Raw genomic sequence first — 13,100 nt, forward strand, 5'->3', positions numbered from 1 at the left:
TCAATTCAGTTTAAATTTATTTATAGTATCAATCCATAACAAGAGTTATCTCAAGACACTTTAAAGATAGAGTAGGTCTAGACCACACTCTATAATTTACAAGGGCCCAACAGTTCTAGTAGTTCCCTTCAGAGCATGCAACAGGGCGACAGTGGCGAGGAAAACTTCCTTTTAGGAAGAAACCTCGGACAGACCCAGGCTCTTGGTAGGTGGTGTCTGACGACCGGTTGGGGTTGAAAGGAAAAGAAGCAACCTACCCTTTTTTCTTTTTTTAAACAACCAACCATTTTGACCTGTAATAGTGAGGTATAAAAAGATTAATCAAAAGTGTAATAGAAACATCTCTTCTATTGTGCAATGATCATTACCTCAAAGAGTTAAAATCCTCTTGAATCACCATTTCACAGAAGTATACAGTTTTTTGAGCCAACCTTTGGAAAACAATTTGGTCTCCCGGCATGTTGCAGACCACACTAAAATGAAAAATGTAATGTAATGCAATGGCAAAGAATTTGTCATCATTTCTTTGGTTTGTGATACAAAGAATGGAGAGGAAACAAGGTTTGAATTATGGACTTTTTAAAGGAATATTAGACAAACTGCAGAATCTCTCCAGGTGATTGTGAGAATTTAAAGCACCATCACAGTTGCCTGCAGAGATTACTCAGTCAGCCCCTATTTATCTTCACTCGTGCCCCATCTCTTTCTCTCTCACACACACGCGTGCAGGCACACACGCACGCATGCTGTGCTGTGGTGGGTACGTTCTTACATACATAAAAGTAATTGGCAGCAGATCAGGATAAAGACACAGCTTTGACCCCCCACCCCCCTCACCGTTCCAAAATGTCCTGTGTTACCATGGTGACAAGGCCAAGGCACGTGCCTCCCATTGTTGAGCTGTTACCTTCCAGGGTCAGCCGCACACCCAGTTAGAGGTCAGATGTCACTGAAGCCTCTCACTCAGGTCACCACTCACCAGCTTTCAGCCTTTGACCCCAACGAACACTAAAACAAATTGAGAGATGGGGGAGAGAGGGGAGGACGATATGTCGAAATTAAACATATTTACTCAGTAATTCTGCACAATCACTTGACAGTTAGGATATTCTGAAAAATGTACTGGATGTATCTGTTGTGTTTCAGGCAGTTTGAGTAAAGATCAGCAGTGTAGTCCTGTGGCCAATGTACAGTATGGTTGAGAATCACGCCGCATGTTACAGTATGTCTCCCTCTTGTGGTCAAAGTGTGATGCTTTGAAAATGTCAAATTTTATGTGGACTTGATTCAAAGTGTGGCATAAAAATGCAGAGTATGGGCCATCCTGGTGGCCTAGGGTTTAAGACTAATACCATACAACCACAACAACTCTGGTTTGATTCTAGTGTAAAAACCTTGTCCCATGTTGTCCCCCTTTCTTTCCCAATGTTTCTTGTCTACATCTACACTGTAAACTCTAATTAAGGGCAAAATGACAAAAAAGGCATTGTCTTATTGTTGATGAGAATTGTTGCATTGGTGTATCAAAAGTATGAGATACTGAATGGCCTTTTATCCTTGAGGTTTTTTTAGACAGCCACTTACTTCATGCTGGATTCTAACAGTACACAAATGTTTATGTAAACATGTAATATGTCCACATATTCGTTATGGTCACGCACACATGTGGCTGAAAAAGCCTCTTGACCCAGCCTTGTTGTGTTGATTAACAAAACACTATCAGCTTTTGCAGTTTACCGAACCATATCAGTTATACTGTATGTCCACACATTTTGGAAAATCTTTAGCCAGAGGTGCTATCGTTTTCCATTGAGCCACGATGCATGTAGGGATATTCAGGTCATCGAGTTGCAAAGTGTTGCTCAGGCGTTGACAAAAGAAAAATCTTAAGTTTATTAAACGGAACAGGCTGACAGTCCACACTTTGTTAGGCAGTGAATGAACAGAGTGGTTTTGACAGGCCTAACCTCTTAAGCTTCGGGTCCCACTGAGCTCGGCACAGCTAGAGCTAAATGCCATCTGTCCCAACACCATGAGGCCCCCCCAACCTGTCCCCCAACACTTTAGCATAAAATTCAAGCAATTCTGCTATTAAGGCGAAATATAATAGTATTCTACTTATTTGATATTATCTCACCTCCCAGGTTAAATGGTTTGCAAACAATAGCTGTGCTGGTTATCCACATAATTAGATTTTCAGAACATGCAAAACAGCTTTCTTTAAAAAAAAGTCAATTTAGATGTATTTTTACTAAACAAGTTTTCATGACCTAAACAAATAACTAAATTATCTTATGTTGTACATCTCTTTCTGCCTACCCTTTCCTTTGGTGCTGACTAGTCCTGCAGTTAAACCTGGAAATAAAGAGCAGAAGAGCCAGGGCACTGAAAGGGGAGTGAGACGAGAAGAAAGAAGAAATGGTCAATCTAAGCTGATACTGGGGACCCCTGAATAGTGTCTTGGCTTTACTGGGACTACGAATAACTTCTTAACAAAATATGAAAGTAAAATGTTTTTTTTAAGTTTTCATTTTGCAAATAATACTATAATATTGATATAATAATACTCAAACTTAATATTTTACCATTTATGGCTTTAGGTAAGGACATAGCATGGGAAGGTCTGCTGCACATTGGCCTGACACTGACAACCTATTCAAACCACAACTCATTGTTTTCTTCAGTTAGTCTCTCACTGTGACTCATCAATGGCTATTTCAAATTCAGTTTTAAACAATTTTGTTTTACGCTTTACTGACTTCCCCATACGGCACTGAACAATGAAATAATGATATCACCAAATGAACTTTAGTCTCCATCATTCCACAGTGTTGTCTGCTCCGTTAGCTGTCATCTAATGTTAGAGCAAAAAATGACCTTTGTGCCCAGTAGCTATAGCACTTCATTAAGGCCCTGGACCTTCGCTGTACAAGCAATTGTCTTCCTATAACAAAAAGACTGACACATTGTATCAGTTGGAGGTAAATTTATCAAAGGAGGCTGATACAATGGACAGAGCAACCCAAATTATAAAACAGGCCTGTTAGGGGCCTCCTGGTGAGCCATATTGTACTGTTTGTTTATGGTTCAGTTTGGATTGAATGGCATGTGGTGAGATTCAGATAGAAACAAGTGTGTTAGAGTGAATACAGATAAATGCAGATGTACAATGTATGCGTTGATAAGATGAATTGTGTTTATGGATACAAGGCCATGCTAAGAAACACAGGCAACCCATCAACCTCTCAGAGGTGCACACTGGCCAAAAACAATTGGGATCTTCATGAACTGATGTGACATGTGTATTTGTTCCAGCCTTTCCGTTGGGGGAGCCCTACTTTAGAGGTGAAAGAAAAAAGTAAGGGAGAGAAAAAGGGATAGTAGGATGAGGACAACGAGGGTACAACGAGGTCTTTGGCAGAGTAAAAGGCATTAACTGCAATAGTTAAAGCTATTTCTGCCAAATATAAGGGAAATGAAATGCACATAAAAACAGATAGAACGTGTATTGTACGAAACTAAAGTGAACATGTTATCATTTCAGTGATTAGTCTTGCGTCAAATTTCCTTCAATGGTTTTTGTCAGTGGTCATGTGCGTTTATACACCAAAATTACTTTTTTTTTGAGCTGCAATGACTGGTTGATTGTTTGATTAGTTTGCGGACAGAAAATTAATCTGCAACTGTCTTGATAACCGTTAATGTCACTTTTTAAAGCAAAAACACCAAACATTCTCAGGCTTTAGCCTCTCCAATGTGAGGATTTGCTGTTTTGTTTTTATTTCACAGTAAACTGATTAACTTTGGTTTTTTGACTGTTGGTCAGAAAAGACAAGTTATTTAATGACATCTATTGGACATTTTTCAATATTTCGAAAACATTTTTGACATTTTACAGACCAAGGGATTATTCGAGAAAACAATTTGCAGATGAATCAATAACATATTATATATTCGTCAGTTGCAGCTCTACTAATCTTACCTATACAAAAAGGGTAAGATTCGGCTGGCAGCCAAACACTACATTAAGACTAGATAATTCTTTTTATACAAAACAGTTCTCCATCGTACTGTGGAGACCAGTTTCAATTTGCCATTTATTCGGTGTGGGACTGGCTGCCACTTAGCCTCTGCACTGCAGTCTCAGATGAGATGGACCGATAGCAAATCAGACTACTGACTGTCCTGACCATATTTACATCCCATCTTAGTTATTGGATACATCATTCCTACACACATCTCTACAATCTTATATCACCCCCACACACACATACACACACACACACGCATACACGCGGCTGACTACAATTATAATTTCATATGCCCCAGTGTATCAGCCACCCGAGCAATTTTCTGCTATTTAAATGTGAATTTATGTCTCATTTAAATGAGCGGGGAGTCGATTTAGGCCCACTGGAGGACTGGCCTTTTCTCAGGAAGCATTCTGTTATTGGCCTCTAGTCATTTCAAGGTCCCTGTTCATCACCTTGATTTAACAGACGGTATTGGCACAGAATAATTACCTAAATACAGTATCACCAAATCTTGCATAAAGTACCAACTTATTTTTACAACGCTTAGTAGGGAACAACAGAACGGCAACTCCAAGCATCTCCCCAAAAGAATATCACCCCTATGCTCTTAAACATGGGCCATGTCTATGAAATAATTCCCTGGATAGAACTTAAAGGTAATCAATTCCAGTGATATGAATATTTCTTAATGGTCAAAATACACAGAACAAAAAGGTGATTATGCACAATTACATTGCAGTGATCTTTGTAATAAACTTGCCTTATAAATGTAAAGGGAACACTTGGAGATTACACTAAATGCAAAAGGTATCACTTTTTAAAATGTTGTCATGTTTAGATGAAGTCTAAATATATGTGAAGAATGCCAAGAATGTCAAGAATAGACCACAAAAAAGGTTTCTCTGATGAGGTCTTCTCTGCTCCACTCTGAGCTGAAAGAAAAACACCACAGTTCTAATGTGTGCCACTGTACGATTGTGTGGGTGAATTACTGTATGAAGGCGTTCACAATGTTAGCACATGGCTCACCTCGGGCTACAGAGATGTTTACTTTCAAACTTACAGACCCCAACATAAGCAGATGGAACTTCATTCATATCTAATCTTGAATTTGCTTATCAAAGTCTGTTTTTTAATAACTATTCAATTGTGGGATCCTGGTTAAGTCATTACTTAAGTGCATAGTTTCGCCGCCTCGTTTATTGAACGAGGCTGAAGGATTATTTTATTTCTTTAAATGGCATATTTTCAATCGTGAGGATAAAACCCTTGACAAAGCATTCTAATTAGTGCATGTTTGACAGGGTCAGTTATTGGCTGTTTTATTGGCCGCATCACAACATAGCAAGCAGTAATATGTGACCTTTACAAAGAGCAATTCTTGACAACTCGGGCACCGCATCCCCTCAGTTAGAACCTTTCAGAGGGCAGGTTTCTTTCTGCATTTATCGGGGGAAAAAACATCTGTAGGATGTCTTTTATTTGTTATAGATTATTTTTTGGACATCTTAGGTCTTAAATTGACAGGACAGCTGAAGACAAGTCAGAGTCAAACCCAGGCCCGCTGCATCAAGGAGAAAACCTCTATCTATCGGTGCCCGCTCCACCAACTGAGCTATCAGGGTGCCCCTGTAGTTGGTCTTAATAGTAACTTCTACCACCTTCACAATACTGCTAAACATTTAATTCCTTCAATTAACTTTTCTCTATTTGTTATACTACTCTACTACTACTACTATGCATTTTAAGTGGCCATGATAGAATTGAAAGATTGTTTCCACACTTAACAGAGTCAAAATATATTACAACTGTTTGAAAAGTTTTTAAAAGATGGAAAAAAATGAACTCTACTTAAGTATTTGGTTTGCTTTTTTTCAACACACAGTAAGTTAGTCACTGTTGTAGTTCAGGGGACAAATATGAAGTGAACCTTTCAGCTGATCAAACTATGTCTGAAAGACAAGACCTTGACTGCATGATTGATCACCTCCTCTTATCACAACAATAACCAGCCCACCTGCTGATTATCACACGCGCTCTCCAAAACCGTTGTCAGTATTGCAAAATGCACAGAGCCCTCAGCGTACTGGCCCTCGTGTCTTATCCAAAGCCCAAGGTCTTTACGCTCATTTATCAAATACAGCTGGCTTTTGCCCATACCATAGAGCTTTAGTTGATTTGATAGTGTCCTTGCTTAGTTTCATGAAATGTTGTTAAATTTAGAGTTATCTAGTGACTTGTGAGACAATAAATAAAAAATAATACAAGGGGAAATACAAGGCATAGGAAAAATGTGCCTATTGACCAAATTGGTTAAACATAAGGACAAAAAGAAACGAGCAGTTGAAATGTGGGTGAGACGCATGCAGAGCTTTTTAACAACTGACATGGGGTATATGCCGGGAAACAAGATGTCAAGCAGGCATGGAGAAGCATTGCTTTGAGGCTAATAAAAGGCTTACAGTAGTTGCAGCAAGGGAAGGGCCTTTAATAACATATGTTGTACTCATACTGTTATTTTAAGGGAGTGTGAAAGCCACGGACATTGTAGACTTATCCTTCGGCACATTATACTGCAACCAGAGAATTCAAACCTTATAGAAACAGCGTATATTGGGCTGATTTATAAGTTACACCATAAAATGTCACCTTTGGTCATAGTATAAAAAGACATGGCACCGCACTAATGTGTTGCTTGAGTTATTGTGCAGGGTTAGGACAAAGTGCAAAAAAATGCTGTTTTGCAGGTAAAGTGCTGTGTAATTCCAGCCCAGAGAAAGGACTTGAGGGACCAGGAAAAGAGCAATGCGGCTCACCATGCATTTGTGATTGATGGTCTCTGTCTGTGCAATAGCTGACTGAGCAACATGTACATCTCTCTTATTCACACACTTAATGGAATGCACACATCCCAGATTGTGCTCAGTTTAACATATATGCACCACAACCCATATATGTACAGTAATGTGCATGTGGAGCCTCCCTGTAACACACATTGGGACTGTTATTGTGGCTCATTCGGTGGAAGGAACATACCATGTAGCCTAACTACGACACCCTTGTTTGGAGTCCGACCTGGGATCTTTGTCGAATGTCTTCTTTCATCCCCTGCTCCCTCCCATCGTTTCTTTCTCCCATCACGATACACTGTTGAATAAAAAAGAAAAAAAAACAGGCAAAAACAATCTTTAATTTTTTAAATCCTTCAGGAATGTGCATAACATGCATATTGTTGTACTCTATTGGTAATATGGATCACCAATACTGCATACTGTATGAGCATATTTTCCCCCCAATGCTTAATCCTGTCACGTCTGTGTTGTCTGGTGCCAAGACATGTCTGGTCTGGCTTTTGGCCAGGCTGGGCTGGTCGCCACCATGGCCCCAGCAGCCTAGCAGGCAGGCCTAGCCTAATGCTGACACATCGCTAACATCAGCCAGGGAGAGGAGACCTCTGAGAGATGCTGAAACATCAGCATAGCACCATTTCAGATGCACTTTCTCATCTGTTGTAGAATTTAAGAAAATATCACGCTATCATTGTGGGACTTTATTTTAATAACATCGCCTTTAAAGGCTGAATAATTACATGTATTTTAAGACACCTGTGAGGCCTAGACAATGTACATCGGCACAAAAATTGTGCCAATGCACTAAAAAGGCCACACCCCTACAAATAAACCTATGATCCTTCACATAAAGCCATCCCAAACAACAACTACTATTTTTCCCTATCAAAAAAAACTGATCAAAATATTGATATAGTCATTGTTTTCAGCAGTTCCTATTCAATGCAGCATGGTATTAAGGGTGTAGCATGCACGAGCAACAAACACATACAACACAGATAACCAGTCTATGTATTGGATAAAGTGGTACATTAGAGGTTCAACTGAGTTTTATTAAAACGATTCATCTATCAAATCATTGTTTTTTAGCATTAACAAAAGGCATTAATAAAAAAGGTAACAGAATAGCTGATTTCTGCAAAGAGTAGAGGTTTTCTTTTTTACAGGCATTTTGGGGAAAGTTGACATATCAGCATTACCATCTAATAAAGTGGATGACATTACCAACATTAATCAGAATATTTTCAGGATATATGTTTGTTTCATTTATACAATGAAATATAATTTTGTATAACTTGGAACAAAAACTGACATTACCCAGTCTCTTCCCCATAGCAATGTTATGTTTGTTCACATGTATGCGATCATAATGGCTACCCTTTGTGTTTGGCAAGCCATGCAAATGGGATTGGCAGAAGGGCGCATGTGTCACCAATATGCGCAAATATAACCAGGAGTGCCACTGATTGATGATGCAAACCTTCTCCCTATATCCTTGTTTGTGACCTCTGACTTCTCATCCCTCGAGGGATTAAATTTATTACCCTTTGACTCGTGTGACCTCTGATGTGAAAGGAGCTAGATTGAAGGATGACCACAGCTCAGGTCCTATTGGTCGCTCTCTGACCAAACTGTGGCCAGAGGGCTGACAGTCCAAATCCTAGAGGGATGTGACTCTGGCCCTGCCACACGCTCTGTGGATAATACTATTAACAGGTCAATACAAGCCTAAAAGGGGGGGAGAACGCTGCTTTAAACTAAAGAATGAGCAGAAGACCGGGATGGGGGGAGATATTGTGGAAGTAACAGATTTGCAGGGTGGATTTGGAGGTTGTTTGTCAGGTCTGTTTGAACAAATGGCCACCAATTTGATTTCCAAACAGGGATGTAATCACCTGGACAAATTTTGAAAACTACTGATAGACAATAAGAGTGCCGCTGTCCTAAAAACTTCAACATAGTTAAAAATATGGTCATTTACAAAATGTACAGTCATTATCAAACACACAAAAGCCAGGAAAGTGAGCCAAATGTCTTATTAATTTAAAGAAATTCTAGACAAAACAAGTAATGCAAGCATTTTAGCTTAGTCATGCCTGTAAATATGTCACATAAAATGGAAGGTAGGAATGTAGAATTATCACAAATTTAAAATTTAAGATTATGTTGTACACAGAAATAAAATATCTATAGTAAATATTTGTAGTGATATATTAAGAGGAGTGCTGCTCCTGTACCTCTATCTCTAGTTTCAGCAGAAGAGAAGAGTATTGGGTGTCCGCCAATACAGCACGTTACATGCAAGACATGTGCTCTCCCTCCCTCTTTCATTCATCCCCTCCCTCCCTCCTTCACTCACTCACTCCACATTATAGGATTATTAGCCATTTTCGCTGCCATCTCCCTTATTTCTCTCTAACAAAGCAAATAATCTGGTTTGCCTTTGACTAATTAAGTTTTGTGAAACACAAATCTATGTTTTATGATAAAAAGATGAACAATACTTAGCTTGGCCACAACTCAACTTATATTTTTTAATTGTGTTACTGTAACAAATTCTGGGCAATGTGACAACCATTAACCACTTAAAAGTCACATCTCCAACTCTTTTACACTCACCATCATCACCATCACACGAAAAACCGCAACACTTTGCTTTTATTGTAAAAATGCTGGTATGTATTTCTACTAGACTTGATTTAACTAAAAGCCTCTACCCAAACATCATGAATACGCATATAGAGAGTGTGGGCCGAGCATTCGTAATGCGCTTTGTCTCTCTCCACCCTTAAGAGTTAAGCGGGAATAAAAATGAATATAATGCAAGGCTAAATAATCCAACAAGCAACCAAAGCCATGACCCCCATACAATTTGTTTTGAAAAAGGCATTACAGTACATGATGATCAAATAAAATTGAGCTGAAACACATGTAGCTAACAGAATCCACTCTACTAAAGTTGTCAGGCTACAGTATGGCTACAGTAGAGCTTGTAAACAACCTTGCAAGCATGCATTCAGTCCCACACAAACACACATGCAAGGTTTACAGATTACTCAATCTCACTAATGAATAAGGAAATCTTTAAGCGAAAGAGAAACAGCAAACTAAAAAAAAAAAAACTAAACAATTGGGATACAGAAAGGAGAAAGAAACCAATGGAAATAGTACCTTTTAAAGCATCTATGTGATGAGAGAAGGGTGGGACACCTGCAGAACCTTACATGGTCTATCCAGAGCTCTTTAGCGACTGCTTCCTCACGGAGCAGAGTATGTGTATGAGCCAGAGAGAGAGAGAGAGAGAGAGAGAGAGAGAGAGAGAGAGAGAGAGTATGTGTGTGTGTGTGTGTGTGTGTGTGTGTGTCAGTGGCTGAGGAAGGGCATCCTACCCCTCCTCCCTACGACTGTGCCTCCTTAACAGGATGGAGGGGTAGGTGGGGCCACTGCAATAAAGCAAACACACACACACACATTTTCTGTGGTTGTTATGTCCTCGCTTCTCTTGCTCTTTCCCGCCTCCACACTTCCATCTTTCTGTCTCTTTCCAAGACTTGCTCTCATCCTCCTTCCCTCGTTGATTTGCTCTTAGTCCTCTTGCCTCACACTTCCTTCTCAATCTCAGTCTGTCTGTAAGGGTCTTACACTCCCTCTACCTTTCGTCTCGCACCCCTCCCTACCCCTTGCCCCTATCCCTTCCTCTCTGATTGTACGGTTATATTAACATGCTCCTATTAATCTGGAGAGGAGAGGGGCAGATGCTGTTTCTGGCTTGTGGTCCACAACCTGCTAAACTCACCGGTGTGTGTATATATGTGTTGTGTGTGCGCGTCCCGTTGGTCTCATAGTACATTGCTAAGATTAAGTGGGACAGTCAGAGAGCATGGTGTGTTTGAGAGATGAAAAAAAAGGAGGGACAGCGGGAAAAGGACAGGAGTGGTGACACGATCAACAGCAGTGAAGCACACTTTTTTAACCTTTTATAGTTGTTCTTGCTCTGGGTCTTGGTGGCACCACCCCTCCTCTCTACTCACTACACACAAATCCCATCTGATACGGAGTAGCCATCCCTACATAAATCATTCCTTTATTCCATTGGCCACACGTTACATTGAAAGTATTGATTCCCCCCACCCCCCACCGCAGCACTGATTGCAAGGAAACCCTTCACAACGGTCTACAAACAGGAAGTGGAAAAACAAACCACGGGTGTGTTTTGATTGACCACAATGGCGGATCCCGAAGCTTTGGTCCCAACACTGAATTGATCTATGCTTTGCTCCACATAGCACACGTTATGGAAACCCCAGACATGGATGTTAAATACAAAAATAGCAGGTAAAGCACAAAAAAAACATCTGTAAACAAGCAGTTCATAATCCTACTTGCAGCCACATTATCCTCAAAACATTATGTATTTAATATTTCCAAATCTTTCCAAAACAAGATTGTGTTATATTTAGTTGTACGCATTTTAAATTAACCTTAGATTATTAGTCCTTAGATTAAAATTGACCATAACAAGAGCAAACACTACTGTTTCATGACAGCACAGCTGAGGATACTTTGATCTCTGACCTTCAACTCCTGCCTGGGCTCTGGAGCGGTGACCAAACCCAGGGTCAATCAAAAAGAAGGTCAGCAGGGGTCAAATGGTAATGACCCCTCTCTGGTTACGCAACCACACTATATCAGCCTCTTCCAAGTAGTATCCAAGCATCATTCATCCTAATCAGAGATGTGCACCTTCCAGGAGCACGTGATGAAGCTACCTCTATAATGAGATATGAAAGATCAAGAGCAAACTGTGAAACAAGAAAGAGATGATAAAGCTTAACAAGAGATGAAGCATTTCAACATGTGTATTTCAATCTATTCTTACAGTTCTTTTATGTATTAACACCTCAGTGTATTTGGTAGCAGTTTTGTATTAACTTCAAGTATTCCTTTAGGCGCAACATTGATAAAATATGTTATTTTGCAATGATGTATAGTAAACTTGACAAAGTAATCATGGTTGGAGTCATACATCTCAACACATAACATACACTGAAAGGCCTGACTTGTTACTGTAGGTGAGAACCATCAGAGAACTTATAAAGAATGGTGTAATATTCAATAGCAACAATTTTCCTGTAAGATGCATTTGCAAGTATACTGGTGATTAGTCAGCAAAAAAAGAGAAGAGTTTATGACAGACAGTATAATCAAATAGTCCGATCCATCAACGTATGTACTACATGTAGTGCAACTATCAAAACAACTGGATTAGTCTTATGAAGAATGTAGATAAAACACATCCTTAAAAACACATCCCTGAGACGAAGAGGGGATCATCTTTAAGGAAGGATGACAGTCTTGGGGTAAAGAAACTGGGTTGGAAGAGAAGGGCGAAAGACAGATGAAGGGGTGGAGGGACTGATCAGAGGGGTGCCAGACACAAAGAGTCCAGGCCATGGCCGGTGGCACGCGATGGGCAGATTAACCAGCGTTTCCTCCCCTAACTGAAGCATTAGGACACCTGACTGAGTCCCGCCAATGGCAGCCAGCCAAGGATTTGGGGGTGGGGGGGGCAAGCTGGGGCTCGCCTTTCAACACTCACGCTCTTCAACAACACAAAGAGGGGTGGGGTGGTGTTCGTGGGGGTAAGACATTGGGGGTGATGGGCTGGTGGCTTGGAGTTGGGAGGGGGGAGGGGGGCTACAAGCCTTACCCCTCACCATCTGCTGCCCAGGCTAAGTGAGGACAGGGGTAGGGCCAGAATGTGGAGTAAAGTATTTGAGTGTGTGCACAGAAAATACACGTGTATCTGCATGCACGCACCTGTTAGTGTGTCAGTGGGTGGGTGAGTGGCAGATGGACAGGGCATACTCGTGGCACCAGAGCGTCAATGTTAGTCATCCTGTGTTAAGGAGCATCCCCCTTCCCCCACATTCCTGACCCCTGCCAACTAATCCGCAGTGCCAGCCAATTCTTTATGTTTTGCTCAGTTTGATTAAGACATCCATGATTAGTGACATTATGGGCTGGATGATAGTGTGTGTGTGTGTGTGTGTGTGTGTGTGTGTGTGTGTGTGTGTGTGTGTGTCGCTTATCCATGAGGCTGTTTACTGTAATCAAAGCCGAACAGACGTGGCTTCTTTTGCCCCCACACCACTTAGCAATATTTGCTATTTTAACCGAGACATTTTATCCACTAAAACTATTTTTTTCATTTCCT

General features: G+C 40.4%; 1 long non-coding RNA gene across 1 annotated transcript; it reads right to left on the reverse strand.

The window, feature by feature from the left end:
- Positions 1 to 256: 256 nt before the first annotated feature.
- Positions 257 to 10,158, reverse strand: LOC116704860 (uncharacterized). The gene is made up of 3 exons (XR_004335796.1): positions 10,055 to 10,158; positions 7,071 to 7,181; positions 257 to 1,008 (listed from the first exon to the last, which is right to left on the reverse strand). It is a non-coding gene; the product is annotated as an uncharacterized LOC116704860 (long non-coding RNA).
- Between the last annotated feature and the right edge of the window lie 2,942 nt (positions 10,159 to 13,100).

This window comes from Etheostoma spectabile, chromosome 17, assembly GCF_008692095.1.
Source record: "Etheostoma spectabile isolate EspeVRDwgs_2016 chromosome 17, UIUC_Espe_1.0, whole genome shotgun sequence".
Taxonomy (NCBI): Eukaryota; Metazoa; Chordata; class Actinopteri; order Perciformes; family Percidae; genus Etheostoma; species Etheostoma spectabile.